This window comes from Pseudorca crassidens (assembly GCF_039906515.1).
Source record: "Pseudorca crassidens isolate mPseCra1 chromosome 1 unlocalized genomic scaffold, mPseCra1.hap1 SUPER_1_unloc_5, whole genome shotgun sequence".
NCBI lineage: Eukaryota > Metazoa > Chordata > Mammalia > Artiodactyla > Delphinidae > Pseudorca > Pseudorca crassidens.
This window is the reverse complement of record NW_027135942.1, coordinates 754,961-771,037: the sequence shown is the minus strand read 5'-3', so window position 1 is coordinate 771,037 and position 16,077 is coordinate 754,961. Positions and strand designations below refer to the sequence as shown.

Genomic DNA, 16,077 nt, shown 5'->3' with positions numbered 1-16,077 from the left:
CTGATTGGAAATTAGAGTGACATGTGCCTGTCTGAACACCTAGGACTTGTCTCTCATTGTTCCTCATCCTTCCGCTTCATCCTCTGGGCAAATTCCAAACTGTACGCAACAGGATGTTGACAGTGCTGACATCTCCAAGTGGGGAGACTGTTAGTAAAGACGCTGGAGGGGTGAACCCGAGCACCAGGAGATGAGGAGATGAGATGCCTTTTCCAAATTCTTCCCGATCAGACGGTATACCATCCTCTGGGTGTGACAGACATGTTTTAGCAGTAGGAAGGGTCCCATTCATGTAAGGAGAACACCAGGGCTTTTTCAAAATCAGTGTCTCCCCGAAACCCAAACTGGGGAAATTTTTAAGCTACGGCTACACATATGTTCATTAAGGGCCTTGGGAAGTAGGCAGAGTCCAAACTTTAGATGATTGAAGTCTTCAGGGTCAGAAGCACTCACCACCGGCTTCCCTTAGGTTACACTTTAACTGTCATTGATAGATGATGTCAATAAAAATATCTATTCTTTTTCCGATTATTTCCCCTTATAGGTTATTGCAAAATATTGAGTGTAGTTCCCTGTGCTATACAGTAGTTCCTTGTTGATGATCTATTTTATACATAGCAGTGTGTATGTTTTAATTCCAAACTGTTAATTTATCCCTCCTCCCACCTTTCCCCTTTGGTAATAATAAATTATAAGATTTTATACTTCTCAGAAATGGGGGAGCTGAAAGAGAGGTATCATTTTCAATGGAAAAGCATTTAAAACAAGATTGAAGCTTTAACCAAGATTATTAGATGTACATCCTTGGAAAGAAATCACTTCATTTCTCTAATATTGACCTGACAAATAAGACAAACCTTTTCACTGAACTTGCTTATAATAAAGTGATGGAAATATCAAATGGAAGTGTTAGAAACATCTTATTTTACCCGAGCCTTATAAACTGTTCTATGTTAACTACAGTTTGGCTCACACATCTGTTCATTGAAGTTACAGTAGTCTCAATTTCTGTTACTGATCCTCCAGAGTGGACCCCAACAAGTGTCCCCCTGCCCAGTGTCATTGGGGCCAACAGATCGAGACTGAGTTTGGTTCACAAGCAAAGGAAACTTTATATTTTGATCAGAGAATGGAGAGGTGAGAGCATGCACTACCCCGTGGGCTGTGGGCTGGGCTGCTGTGTAGAGATCCTGTCAGAGTCAGTGGGAGGGAGGGGGCGGAGCTCTCGAGGGCCGGGTTGGCTGCAGCTCAGGCTCTATATCTCGGAGTCTGCACTGGGCCCCAGGAGCTGAGGTGTCGACCCAGCCATTCTGCACTAGGAAATCTGGTCTGAAGTGCCGGGTGTGGAACCTCTGTATGCGGGACCCTAGGAGCACGTGAAATTAGACAAAGCACAAAGGATAAAAAAGGTCAGACTTGACTTTATTGCCCAGATTCTATTTTTATCTCCCAGGGATTTTTAATGGGCTTTGCTGGGGACAAACCCCTCCTCTGCCTTTTGTCCCATTCCTCATTCTTGGAGTGCTGAGGGTGCAGACCCTTCTTCTGTAACTGCTGAGTGCTGAGTTGGGAGCCCTCATACCAGGGGACGAGGGTCAGAACTTCTCCCCAGCAACCTCCAGGTGACGTTGATTGGCCCCAGGACCCCTGCCTCCCTGCTCGTCCGCCTGAGCACCAGCATTGGAAGTGTTATAGATTCTAATGACCTTTAAGGGTCCAGGAAAGAGATGTGCAGAGACGCTGTGGGGGCCGGTTTCACCCCGCCCCACATTTGTTCGGCCACCTTAGGCTGACCGTTTCTGCCAGCCTAGATGCTCTGACCAGTAGTCTGCTCTTTCTTCAATTAGGTCCCTGAATTAACGTAAAAACAGCACCAGGTGTCAGAGCCCTGCCCGCTCAACTCCCAGACAGTCCAGGGTCAGTGGTGATCAAGGACCATGATGGCCACTGAGTCAACAGCCTTTTGAAGTAAACAGGAGTCCAGCCGGTCTTATTGGCCACCATCATCACGGTGTCTGTAGGCTTTTCTATGGTGACAGTGTGATATACGGTTCCCCCGCCAAGATTATTAGCTCCCCTCCGGGTGCAGTAAGTCCTGCAAGCAGTAGTCTACTCCTTCGGGACACACTATTGTTGTTTTATGAGAGAAACTCCAGGTCAAGTGATGTTCACACGAGTCGTCATGGTGCCCTGCTGCCCCCGGTTATCTCTCTGGATGTTGGAGTTGGAGGGCCTCCTCACTCGAGGTCGGTGTGCCCACGGAGCGAACCCTGCAACTTCAGGGCATGGTTGGTGATTAGGATCACCACGTGGGGTCCTTTTCCCTTAGGAGGGAGGTGGCCTTTTGGGCTGCTGATTTCCAGGTTTTTAGATACCGCCAGTATCTTGGCCAGATGTGGCAGTGGGCCAAGCCCCTTGGTGACTGTAGTTTATCCTACCTGGATGGCATTCTTGCGTTGTTCCATTTCAAGTGGTTCCAGTTTTTGCACTAATTCTCCAATGGCGATTCACCTTTCACCGGGAATGGAAAGGTCAAAGGGTTTAGCTCAATTAGGGAGTTCCAGGGCAAGGGTCTGAATTGACTGCTCTTTCCATTCTTGAAAGGCCACTTCTGGATTCTGTTCAAAAGGATCATCATCTTTTCCTTTCAGTGTTTCATATAGAGGCCCAGCTAGTAGACTGTAGTTAGGGATCCAGAAGCAGCAAACCCTGGCCTCCCCAGGAACCCCTAAGCTGTCTTCTCGTTTTAGAAAGGGGTAAGGCTGCAAATGGTTTCTTCCCTTTCCTGGGATGGGCTTCTCCGACCTTGTGTGAGAATGAAGCCCAGGCAGGTCACCGCAGTCTGTGATATTTGAGCTTTTTCTTGGACAACTTCTATCCTTTATTGGCTTGGTAGTTCAGAGGCCTCCTTAGTAGGGCTGGCGATCAGAATGTCGTCTGCATATTGAAGGAGGGTTTCCTTTTCCAGAGGTAGAACTTTTCGGTCTTTAGCTAAGCTTTCCCCAAAGATGGTGTGGGAATTTTTGAACCCTTGGGGCAAGACGGCCCGGAAGTATTGTTTTAGTTGTATGTTGAGTCCTGCCACTCACAAGCCAAAATTTCTTGTGACTCTGGGACTAATGGAATACAAAAGAAGGCATCATTGAAGACTAATACAGAATACCATGTCCTGGTGGTTGGTAGAATGACCAGCAGGGTGTAGGAATTAGGAGCAACTGGAGGTATATCCTCGGTGGCTTCACTGACTGTCCTGACATCCTTTACCAGGTCCCCAGCAGCCCATGGAGCTCTCGTGGTCAGGCCAATCCCAGGATATGGAGCTCTCCTGGGCAGGTACCCCACCCCCAAGCCAGCCCACGGGGCTCTCGTGGTCAGGCCCCTCCCAGGATACAGAGCTACCCTTGCAGGTACCGTGGCAGGGCTGGGCACACAGGAACCATGCACATAGCCCTCATTGAAGAGCACCCCCAGCTCACCTGTCGCTCAGAGCTGACACAGAGCACCTCAGAGCAGGACTTGAACTAACAAACAGCAGCTCCGACAGGTCTGTGACCCTGGGCATCACTCTGTGTGGCCTCCCTCCACCTGGTCTTCCAGAGACTTCCACTGCACCCGGGGCACCAGGCCTCTGTCTCCAACCACCACCCACCCCTCCTCTCCCTGACTCCTGGGTTCCTCTCATTAGGAGAGGGTTTTCTTGAAGTTGTCTCCCACTCATGGGCCAGATAAAATGATTAGAAAACAAGCCAAAGCTGCAGCCCCTTGTCTATCCTGACTCTCAGGAGCCCACACCTGTTCCTTGGACCTGGCCGGTTCAGCAAGTTCCATTTTCTGCAACTGTGAGCCCCTGAGGGGTGATGATTGGCTGACCTGGGCAGCCTTACGGTGCCGGCCAGCCCTCCCCAGGTGTGCCTGGGTTGAGATCAATATAAATACCACTCCAGGCAGCAAGAGCCCCTGCAGCTGTGTCTGACGCCATTTTCTCTGCCCTGTCAGCAGTCTCGGGGCTGGGCTGGTGGGAGGGAGTGAGAGGCCACGGCTTTGTGGGTGGCCCAGTGTGAGTGGGGCTCTGCTGGACTTTCTGCAGCAGTTGCCAGGCTGCCACCTGCTAAAGAAGAGGATGTGTCACCCATACCTGCTGCTGGAATTGCTCCCTGGGCAGAGGTGAGGAAGGAAAAAAGCAGTGGGGGCAGGGACAGGACGGGTATCTCAGGCAGGGAAATGGAAATCTTCCAGAAGAGCACCCAGGGCCAGGACCATCCTGGCTGGCCTGCAGGCACCAAGTCAGCTGGCATGCTGTCACTCGTGTGGCTCCATGGCCCTTCCTCTAGGCTTTCAAGTCCTTGTATATATTCAGGTGTTTTACCTGGGAAGGGTGGGAACAGTTCAGCAGCAACTGGCCTGGGGCTCAGCTCACGTTTACTCACAGATGCCTCGGCACGGTGCCCCAGCTTTGCAATGAGGACGCTTGTTGTGTGGGGGCTGCTGGCTGAATGGGAGACGATTCCCCACCACTGACCAACTTCAGAATTGTTTACAACTGGAGCAAGTGCCCTGATACGGTTTTCCTCTGAGTAACTGGTGGGTTCTGTTTTTTTTTTCTCTTTTTTGTTTTTGGTTCAAGGTAGATTTTATTCCTCTTTTTTGTATTTACAGATATAAGCATGGAAATAATTTATTCATATAAATACATGTATGTGAAGGGAATAATTGTTTTTTCTGTTTTATTTTTTAAATTTTATTTCTTTTTAATTTTGAATTTTATTTTATATTTTTATACAGCAGGTTCTTATTGGTTATCTATTTTATACATATAAATGTTTACATGCCAATCCCAATCTCTCAACTCCTCCCACCACCACCACCCCCAAGAGCTTTCCCCCCTTGTTGTCCATACGATTGTTGTCTACATCTGTTGCTCTATTTATGCCTTGCAAAACGGTTAATCTGTACAGTTTTTCTAGGTTCCACATATATGCATGAATATACAAGATTTGTTTTTCTCTTTCTGACTTACTTCACTCTGTATGACAGTCTCTAGATCCATCGACGTCTCTACAAATGACCCAATTTCATTCCTTTCATGGCTTAGTAATATTCCATTTTATATATGTACCACATCTTTATGCATTCGTCTGTCTGTGGGCATTTAGGTTGCTTCCATTACCTCGATATTGTAAATAGTGATGCAATGAACATTACGGTGAATGTCTCTTTTTGATTTATGGTTTTGTCTGGGTATATGTCCAGTACTGGGATTGCTGTATCATATGGTAATTCTATTATTAGTTTCTTAAGAAACTCCATATTGTTCTCCATAGTGACTGTATCAATTTATATTCCCAACAATAGTGGAAGAGGCTTCCTTTTCTCCACACCCTTTCCAGCATTTGTTGTTTGTAGATTTTCAGATGATGCCCATTCTAACAGGTGTGAGGTGATACCTCATTGTTGAGTCCATTTCGATGAACAAGGGGTAGGTCTTGTCTATTACATATTTGGCTTATGGAACGGTATCTGTGCTAATTTCAAACTCTGGTTTTATGCAGCACCCCAACTCACCTTTCCCCTTAAGCAAGCATAAGTTGGTTTTCTAAACTTGAGACCCTGTTCTGTTTTGTAATTCAGTTCATGTGTAGCCAAGTTTACATTCCGTGCATTAGTGATACCTTATGATGTTTCTTTTTCTGTGTTACTTATTTCACTTAGAATCACCGTGCCTCAATCCACTCATTATGCTGGTACAGGCCTGGTGACACAGATTTCATTGCTGAGTGATATTGCATTGTACATAAGTACCACAACTTCTTTATCCAGTTTTTGCTCTCTGTGATATTGAACTTGGACCGTAAACGAGGTTCTTGTAAACAGAGCCGTCCCAAATTTTGGGGTGGCTGTGTCTTTTTGATTTTAATTTCCCTAAGCTATAGGACCATAAGTGGAAATGCCCTAGACTCTGTTGCTTTGTTTTTCAGATGTATCAGGAAACACCATACACTTCTCCAGAGTGGCTGTTGGCAATTTACATCCCGCCCATCAGCATAACAAGGCTCCTTTTTCCCCATGGCCTGTCTTGCCTTTCTGGATTTTACACTTTTTTCAGATGGCCCTTTAGACCGGGGGGAAGTGACACTTCATAGTAGTTCGGATTTCCATTGCAAGCTTGCTTGGTTTGCCAAAAAGGGCGTATGTGTTTTTTCCTGAATATATTCAGGAACAAACTCATACGCCCTTTTTTTGCCAAGTGCATCATTGTCGATGTTCTGCCTCTTTTCCTATGCTTTAAATGCAAATCCAGTCTACCTCCTGAAATCGGTTTCCTGAAATTCTGCCCCGCTTTCAAGTCCTCTTGGCAGCCTTACTTCAATATATTTTTGGACGTTATCTGTCATTTATAACTCTGCAGGTGTGTGAATTACAGGGCCCCTGAGCTCCTTTCTTCAACTCGCTTTCTTGTGAGCTGGCCGCAAACCCGCAAGACTGCTTCAGGCCCTAATCTGCTTCTGGCAGGGCATGCTGAGCCTTTGGTTAATTCCTCTTCCTGGTGGGAAATGAGTGTTAAATATGCCCGTCCAGACACCTACCTCACTCTCAACCCCTTGGTGATGTGGGTCCTCTGGTTTGTGGCCACCTTTGCTGGGTTCCTCACCTTTCGATGATGTGGCCCCACTAGTGTGAGGACACTCCTGCCTGGTTCTCATCTACGTGGTTATGTGGACCCCCTGGTGAGAGTCTGTTCCTGGCTGTGTTCCTCACCCTTCTGTGAGGGAGGTCACTGTTGATAGGTCACTCCTGCATGGCTGGCACACATTGCCTTGGTGAAGTCAGCCATGTGGTGGCAGTAGGAGCGTGCTGAGGATCTCCTCCCCTCGGTGATGAGGGCCCTCTTGCGTCAGGCCCTAACTGCTGGGCTCACCAACTTTTCTTAATGAGCCCAATGATGCTTGGGCACTCCTCTTAGGATCCCATCTCGATGGGGATGTGGGCCTTCTGCTCTGAAGTCCCAACGGCTGGGTTGTTCACATTTTCATGATGTGGGCTCTCTGGTGTTAGTTCACAGAGGCCTGGATCCCATAGCCTCTGTGCTCTTGGCCACCTGTTGGGAGGTTCCAACTGCTGGATTCCTCACTTTTTTAATTTTTTGGGTCTTCTGTTGTGAGGATCCTCCTGCCTGCCTCACTCCCAGCCCCTTCGTGATGTGTGTCGTCTGGTCTGAGGCCACATGTGCTGGGTTCCTCACCTTTCGATGATGTGGGACCAATGGTCTTAGGAGACTCCTGCCTGGTTCACATCCCCTTGGTGATGTGGGCCCTCTGTTGAGAGTCTGATCCTGGCTGGGTTCCTCACCCATCTGTGAGGTGGGCCGTCTGCTGTGAGGTCAGTCCTGCCTGGCTTGCTCACCTCGCCTTGTGGACATGAGCCCTCTGGTGGCACTTGGAGCCTGCTGGGAGCCTCCTCCCCTCGGTGATGAGGGCCCTCTGGCGTCAGGCCCTAACTGCTGGTCTCCCCACATTTTGTGATGTGCGCCCAGTGGTGCGAGGACACTCCAGCCAGGTTCACCTCCCCATTGGGATGTGGGCCTTCTGCTCTGAGGTACCAACGCCTGGGTTGCTCACAGTTTCATGATGTGGGCTCTCTGCTATTAGTTCACTCCTGCCTGCATCCCATAGCTTCTGTGCTCTCGGCCACCTGCTGGGAGGTTCCAACTGCTGGATTCCTCACCTTTCTTATTCTTTGGGCCCTCTGTTTTTAGGCTACTCCTGCCTGCCTCACTCCCATTCCCTTTGTGATATGTGTCCTCTGATTTGAGGCCACATGTGCTGGGTTCCGCACCTTTCGATGATGTGGCCCCACTGGAGGGAAGACAGTCCTGACTGGTTCCCATCCCCTTGCTGATGTGGGCCCTCAGGTGAGAGTCTGATCCTGGCTGGGTTCCCCACCCGTCTGTGAGGTGGCCCCTCTGCTGTGAGGTCATTCATGCCTGTCTGGCACACGTCACCTTGGCGACGTGGGCCCTCTGGTGGCAGTTGGAGTGTGCTGGGATCCTCCTCCCCTCGGTGATGAGGGCCCTCTTGCCTTAGGCCATAACTGCTGGGCTCCCCACATTTTCTGATGTGTGCCAAGTGAGTGAGGACACTCTTGCCAGGTTCCCATCCCCATGGGGATATGGGCCTTCTGCTCTGAGGTCAAAACGGCTGGCTTGCTCACAGTACCATGATGTGGGCCCTCTGCTGTGAGTTCACTCCGGCAAGGATCCCTTATCATCGGTGCTCTGAGCCGCCTGCTGGGAGGTTCCAACTGCTGGATTCCTCAACTTTTTTATTCTATGTGCCCTCTGTTGTGAGGCTCCTCCTGCCTGCCTCACTGCCAGCCCCTTGGTGATGACTGTCCTATGGCTTGAGGCCACATGTGCTGCGTTCCTCACCTTTCGATGATGTGGCCCCACTCGTGTGAGGACACTCCTGCCTGGTTCCCATCCCCTTGGTGAGGTGGGCCCTCTGGCGAGAGTCTAATCCTGGCTGGGTTCCTCAACGTTCTGTGAGGTAGGCCCTCTGCTGTGAGGTCACTCCTGCCTGGCTGGCACACGTCACCTTGGAGACGTGAGCCCTCTGGTGGCAGTTGGAGCGTGCAGGGTGCCTCCTCCTCTCGGTGATGACGGCCCTCTGGCATCAGGCCCTAAATGGTGGGCTCCCCACATTTTCTGATGTGCGCCCAGTGGTGCGAGGACACTCCAGCCAGGTTCCCATTCCCATGGGGATGTGGGCCTTCTGCGCTGAGGTCCCAACGCCTGGGTTGCTCACAGTTTTATGATGTGGGCCCTCTGCTGTGAGTTCACTGCGGCCTGGATCCCATAGCCTCGGTGTTCTGAGCCGCCTGCTGGAAGGTCTAAATGCTGGAATCCTCACGTTTTTTATATTATGTGCCCTGTGTTGTGAGGCTACTCCTGCCTGCCTCACTCCAAGGCCCTTGGTGATGTGGGTCCTCTGGTTTGAGGACACATGTGCTGGGTTCCTCACCTTAAGATGATGAGGCCCCACTGGTGTGAGGATAATCCTGACTGGTTCCCATCCCCTTTGTGATGTGGGCCCTCTGGTGAGAGTCTGATCCTGGCTGGGTTCCTCACCCATCTGTGAGGTGGGCCCTCTACTATCAGGTAACTCTTGCCTGGCTTGCTCACCTCGCCTTGTTAACATGAGCCCTCTGGTGGCACTTGGACCCTGCTGGGAGCCTCCTCACCTCTGTGATGAGGGCCCTCTGACGTCAGGCCCTAACTGCTGGGCTCCCCAACTTTTCTTAGTGAGCCCAGTGATGCTCGGGCACTCCTCTTAGGTTCCCATCTCCATGGGGATGTGGGCCTTCTGCTCTGAGGTTCCAACGGCTGGGTTGATCACAATTTCATGATGTGGGCTCTCTGGTGTTAGTTCACTGTGGCCTGGATCCCATAGCCTCTGTGCTCTTGGCCGCCTGCTGGGAGGTTCCAACTGCTGGATTCCTCACTTTTTTAATTTTTTAGGCCCTCTGTTGTGAGGATCCTCCTGCCTGCCTCACTCCCAGCCCCTTCGTGATGTGTGTCGTCTGGTTTGAGGCCACATGTGCTGGGTTCCTCACCTTTCGATGATGTGGGACCAATGGTCTTAGGAGACTCCTGCCTGGTTCACATCCCCTTGGTGATGTGGGCCCTCTGTTGAGAGTCTGATCCTGGCTGGGTTCCTCACCCTTCTGTGAGGTGAGCCATCTGCTGTGAGGTCACTCCTGCTTGGCTTGCTCACCTCGCCTTGTGGACATGAGCCTTCGGTGGCACTTGGAGCCTGCTGGGAGCCTCCTCCCCTTGGTGATGAGGGCCCTCTGGCGTCAGGCCCTAACTGCTGGGCTCCCCACATTTTGTGATGTGCGCCCAGTGGTTCGAAGACACTCTATCCAGGTTCACATCCCCATTGGGATGTGGGTATTCTGCTCTGAAGTCCCAACGGCTGGGTTGTTCACAGTTTCATGATGTGGGCTCTCTGCTGTTAGTTCACTCTGGCCTGGATGCCATAGCCTCTGTGCTCTGGGCCGCCTGCTGGGAGGTTCCAACTGCTCGATTCCTCAACTTTTGTATTCTATGGGTCCTGTGTTGCGATGCTCCTCCTGCCTGCCTCACTCGCAACCCCTTCGTGATGTGGGTCCTCTGGTTTGAGGCCACATGTGCTGGGTTCCGCAACTTTCAATGATGTGGCCCCACTGGTGTGAGGACACTCCTGCCTGGTTCCCATCCCCTTGGTGATGTGGGCCTTCTGGTGACAGTCTTATCCTGGCTGGGTTCCTCACTCTTCTGTGAGGTAGGCCCTCTGCTGTGAGGTCAATCCTGCCTGACTTGCACACATCACCTTGGCGACGTGGGCCCTCTGTTGGCACATGGAACCTGCTGGGAGCCTCCTGCCCTCGGTGATGACGGCCCTCTAGCATCAGGCCATAACTGCTGGGCTCCCCACGTTTTCTGATGTGAGCCCAGTGATGCCAGGACACTCCTGTCAGGTTCCCATCCCCATGGGGATGTGGGCTTTCTGCTCTGAGGTCCCAACGCCTGGGTTGCTCACAGTTTCATGATGTGGGCTCTCTGGTGTTAGTTCACTCCTGCCTGCATCCCATAGCTTCTGTGCTCTTGGCCGCCTGCTGGGAGGTTCCAAATGCTGGATTCCTCACCTTTTTTATTCTTTGGGCCCTCTGTATTTAGGCTACTCCTACCTGCCTCACTCCCATCCCCTTTGTGATGTATGTCCTCTGATATGAGGCCGCATGTGCTGGGTTCCTCACCTTTCGATGATGTGGCCCCACTGGTGGGAGGACAGTCCTGACTGGTTTCCATCCCCTTGGTGTTGTGGGCCCTCTGGCGAGAGTCTCATCCTGCCTCGGTTCCTCACCCTTCTGTGAGATAGGCCCTCTGCTGTGAGGTCACTACTGCCTGGCTGACGCATGCCTCCTTGTAGACGTGGGCCCTCTGTTGGCAGTTGGAACCTGCTGGGAGTCTCCTCCCCTCAGTTATGAGGGCCCCCTGGCGTCAGGCCCTAACTGCTGGGCTCCTAACATTTTCTGATATGTGCTAAGTGGTGCGAGGCCACTCCTGCCAGGTTCCCATCCCAATGGGGATGTGGGCCTTCTGTTCTGAGGTCCCAACGGCTGGGCTGCTCACAGGTTCATGATGTGGGCCGTCTGTTGTGAGTTCACTGCGGCCTGGATCTCATAGCCTCGGTGCTCTGGGCCACTTGCTGGGAGGTTCCAACTGCTGGATTCCTCAACTTTTATATTCTATGGACCCTGTGTTGTGAGGCTGGTCCTGCCAGCCTCGTTCCGAACCCCTTAGTGATGTGGTTCCTCTGGTTTGAGGCTACATGTGCTGGGATCCTCACCTTTCGATGATGTTGTCCCACTGGTTTGGGGACACTCCTGCCTTGTTCCCATCCCCTTGGTGATGTGGACCCTCTGGTGAGAGTCTGATCCTGGCTGTGTTCCTCACCCTTCTGTGAGGTGGGCCCTCTGCTGTGAGGTCACTCCTCACCTTTCTTATTTTTGGGCCCTCTTTTGTGAGGCTCCTCCTGCCTGCCTCACTCCCAGCCCATTGATGATGGGTGTCCTATGGTTTGAAGCCACATGTTCTGGGTTCCTCAGCTTTAGATGATGTGGCCCTACTCATGTGAGGACACTCCTGCCTGGTTCGAATCCATTTGGTGATGTGGGCCCTCTGGTGCGAGTGTGATCCTGACTGGGTTCATCACACTTCTCTGAGGTGGGCCCTCTGCTGTGAGGTCATTCGTGCCTGGTTGGCACACATCACCTTGGCGATGTCAGCCCTCTGGTGGCAGTTGGAGCCTGCTGGGAGCCTCCTTCCCTTGGTGATGAGGGTCCTCTGGCGTCAGGCCCTAACTGCTGGTCTCCCAAAATTTTCTGATATGTTCTCAGTGGTGCGAGGACACTCCTACCAGATTTATATCCCCATGGGGATGTGGGCCTCCTGCTCTGAGGTCCCAATGGCTGGGTTGCTCAGTTTCATGACATGGGCCCTCTTCTGTGAGTTCACTGTGGCCTGGATCCCATAGCCTCGGTGCTCTGGGCCGCCTGCTGGGAGGTTCCAACTGCTGGATTCCTCACTTTTTTGTTCTATGGGCCCAGTGTTGTGAGGCTACTCCTGCCTGCCTCACTCCGAGGCCCTTGGTGATGTGGGTCCTCTGGTTTGAGGACACATGTGCTGAGTACCTCACCTTTCGATGATGTGGCCCCACTGGTGTGAAGACACTCCTGCCTGGTTCCCATCCCCTTGGTGATGTGGGCCCTCTGGTGAGAGTCTGATGTTGGCTGATTTTCTCACCCTTCTGTGAGCTGGGACCTCTGCTGTGAGGTAACTCCTGCCTGGCTTGCTCACGTTGCCTTGACAACGTGAGCCTTCAGGTGGCAGTTGGAGCCTGCTGGGAATCTCCTCCCCTCGGTTATGAGAGCTCTGGATAAAACACATATGCCCTCTTTTGCCAAGTGCATTATTTTCCACGTTCTGTCTCATTTCCTATGCTTTAAGAGCAACTCCCGTGTACCTTCTGAAATCGGTTTCCAACAATTCTGCACCGTATTCAAGTCCTATTCGCAGCCTTACTTCAGTATAATTTTGGATGATACCTGTCATTTATAACTCTGCAGGTTTGTGAATTACAGTGCCCCTGAGCTCCTTTCTTCAACTCGCTTTCTTGTGAGCTGGCCGCAACACTGCAGGATTGCTTCAAGCCCTAGTGTGATACTGGCATGGCATGCTGAGCCTTTGGTTAATTCCTCTTCCTGGTGAGAAATGAGAGTTAAATGTGCCCATCCAGACACCTCCAGCTAGTCTCTCATTGGTTCTGCCTATTCCTGTTCATTTTCCGCCGAAATTACAAACTGGGCCCAACAGCAGATTAAAGGCACTGACTCTGCAAGTGGGGAGAGTGTTAGTAAAGCGTCTGGAATGTTGCACCCGAGTACCAGGGGATGAAATCTGAGACACATTTGAACACATTTCCCGATCACACGGTGGATCATACTCTGGGTTCCACATGCATGTTTTAGCTGAAGGAAGAATCCCTTAAACCTGGAGAGTTGAGAACCATGGAATGGGTACCATGCAATATGACTTCAAAGGGTCTGCATTTGCTCACCGAACCTCACCAATCCTATCACTGCTGCGTTTATGCCGCTGTACACACGCTTGATTCTCTTTCGGAGACATATAAATACATAGGTTTTAAGATTCTTACTAGTCAGGTATATTCTTAGGCGTTTAATATGGGGTGTTGAGTCCACTTCGTTGAGCAAGCAGTAGCTCTTGTCTATTACATATTTGTCTTATGGAAAGGTATCTGTGTTAATTTCAATCTCTGGTTTTATGCAGCACCCCAACTCACCTTTCCCCTTAAGCAAGCATAAGTTGGTTTTCTACATTTGAGACCCTATTCTGTTTTGTATTTCAGTTCCTGTGTAGCCAAGCTTACATTCCGTGTATTAGTGATATCTTATGATGTTTCTTTTTCTCTGTGACTTATTTCACTTAGAATCATCGTACCTGAATCCACTCATTATGCTGCTACTGGCCTGATGACATAGATTTCATTGTTGAGTGATATTGCATTGTACCAAAGTACCACAACTTCTTTATCCATTTTTCGCTTTCTGCGATATTGAACTTGTACCGTAAACGAGGTTCTTGTAAACAGAGCCGTCCCAAACTTTGGGGTGGCTGTGTCTTTTTTATTTTAATTTCCCTAAGCTATAGGACCATAAGTGCAAGTGCCCTAGGCTGTGTTGCTTTGTTTTTTAGATGTTTCAGGAAACACCATACACTTCTCCAGAGTGGCTGTTGGCAATTTACATCCCGCCCATCAGCATAAGAAGGCTCCCAGTTCTCCATGGCCTGTCCTGCCTTTCTGGATTTTACACTTTTTTCAGATGTCCCTTTTGACCGGGGGGCAGTGAGACTTCATTGTAGTGCAGATTTCCTTTGCAAGCTTGCTTGGTTGGCCAAAAAGGGCGTATGCGTTTTTTCCTGAATATATTCAGGAAAAAACGCATACGCCCTTTTTGGCCAAGTGCATCATTGTGGACGTTCTGCCTCTTTTCCTATGCTTTACATGCAATTCCAGTCTACTTCCTGAAATCGGTTTCCTGCAATTCTGCCCCGCTTTCAAGTCCTCTTGGCAGTCTTACTTCAATATATTTTTGGACGATAGCTGTCATTTACAACTCTGCAGGTGTGTGAATTACAGGGCCCCTAAGCTCCTTTCTTCAACTCGCTTTCTTGTGAGCTGGCCGCAACACCGCAGGATTGCTTCAGGCCCTAGTGTGGTTCCGGCATGGCTCGCTGAGCCTTTGGTTAATTCCTCTTCTTGTTGGGAAATGAGAGTTAAATTTACCCGGGCAGACACCTCCAGCTAGTCTCTCATTGGTTCTCCCTATTCCTGTTCATTTTCCGCAGAAATTGCAAACTGGGCCAAACAGGAGGTTAAAGGCACTGACTCACCAAGTGGGGAGAGTGTTAGTAAAGCGTCTGGAATGTTGCACCCGAGTACCAGGGGACAAAACCTGAGACATATTTGAACACGTTTCCCGATCACACGGTGGATCATACTCTGGGTTCCACATGCATGTTTTAGCTGAAGGAAGAATCCCTTAAACCTGGAGAGTTGAGAACCATGGAATGGGTACCATGCGATATGACTTCAAAGGGTCTGCATTTGCTCACCGAACCTCACCAATCCTATCACTGCTGCGTTTATGCCGCTGTACACACGCTTGATTCTCTTTCGGAGACATATAAATCCATAGGTTTTAAGATTCTTACTAGTCAGGTATATTCTTAGGCGTTTAATATGGGGTGTTGAGTCCACTTCGTTGAGCAAGGAGTAGCTCTTGTCTATTACATATTTGGCTTATGGATAGGTATCTGTGCTAATTTCAATCTCTGGTTTTATGCAGCACCCCAACTCACCTTTCGCCTTAAGCAAGCATAAGTTGGTTTTCTACATTTGAGACCCTATTCTGTTTTGTAATTCAGTTCCTGTGTAGCCAAGTTTACATTCCGTGTATTAGTGATATCTTATGATGTTTCTATTTCTGTGTGACATATTTCAGTTAGAATCATCGTACCTAAATCCACTCATTATTCTGCTATGGGCCTGATGACATAGATTTCATTGCTGAGTGATATTGCATTGTACGTAAGTACCACAACTTCTTTATCCATTTTTCGCTTTCTGCGATATTGAACTTGTACCGTAAATGAGGTTCTTGTAAACAGAGCCGTCCCAAACTTTGGGGTGGCTGTGTCTTTTTTATTTTAATTTCCGTAAGCTATAGCACCATAAGTGGAAGTGCCCTAGGCTCTGTTGCTTTGTTTTTTAGATGTTTCAGGAAACACCATACACTTCTCCAGAGTGGCTGTTGGCAATTTACATCACGCCCATTGGCATAACAAAACTCCCAGTTCTCCATGGCCTGTCCTGCCTTTCTGGATTTTACTCTTTTTTCAGATGGCCCTTTTGACCGGGGAGCAGTGAGACTTCATTGTAGTGCAGATTTCCTTTGCAAGCTTGCTTGGTTGGCCAAAAAGGGCGTATGCATTTTTTCCTGAATATATTCAGGAAAAAACGCATACGCCCTTTTTGGCCAAGTGCATCATTGTGGACGTTCTGCCTCTTTTCCTATGCTTTACATGCAATTCCAGTCTACCTCCTGAAATTGGTTTCCTGCAATTCTGCCCCGCTTTCAAGTCCTCTTGGCAGCCTTACTTCAATATATTTTTGGACGATAGCTGTCATTTAGAACTCTGCAGGTGTGTGAATTACAGGGCCCCTGAGCTCCTTTCTTCAACTCGCTTTCTTGTGAGCTGGCCACAACACCGCAGGATTGCTTCAGGCCCTAGTGTGGTTCCGGCATGGCTCGCTGAGCCTTTGGTTAATTCCTCTTCCTGATGGGAAATGAGAGTTAAATTTGCCCGTCCAGACACCTACAGCTAGTCTCTCATTGGTTCTCCCTATTCCTGTTCCTTTTCTGCAGAAATTGCAAACTGTGCCAAACTGGAGG

At 49.8% G+C, this 16,077-nt stretch overlaps 1 long non-coding RNA gene across 1 annotated transcript in view; it reads left to right on the top strand.

Annotated features, from left to right (window-relative positions):
- LOC137217937 (uncharacterized) overlaps positions 1-15,211 on the top strand; it is a 791,001-nt gene extending 775,790 nt beyond the window's left edge. The window contains exon 4 of the long non-coding RNA XR_010940336.1: positions 15,131-15,211. This is a non-coding gene — a long non-coding RNA (uncharacterized lncRNA). The remainder of the gene's footprint in view (positions 1-15,130) is intronic.
- Positions 15,212-16,077: the final 866 nt, after the last annotated feature.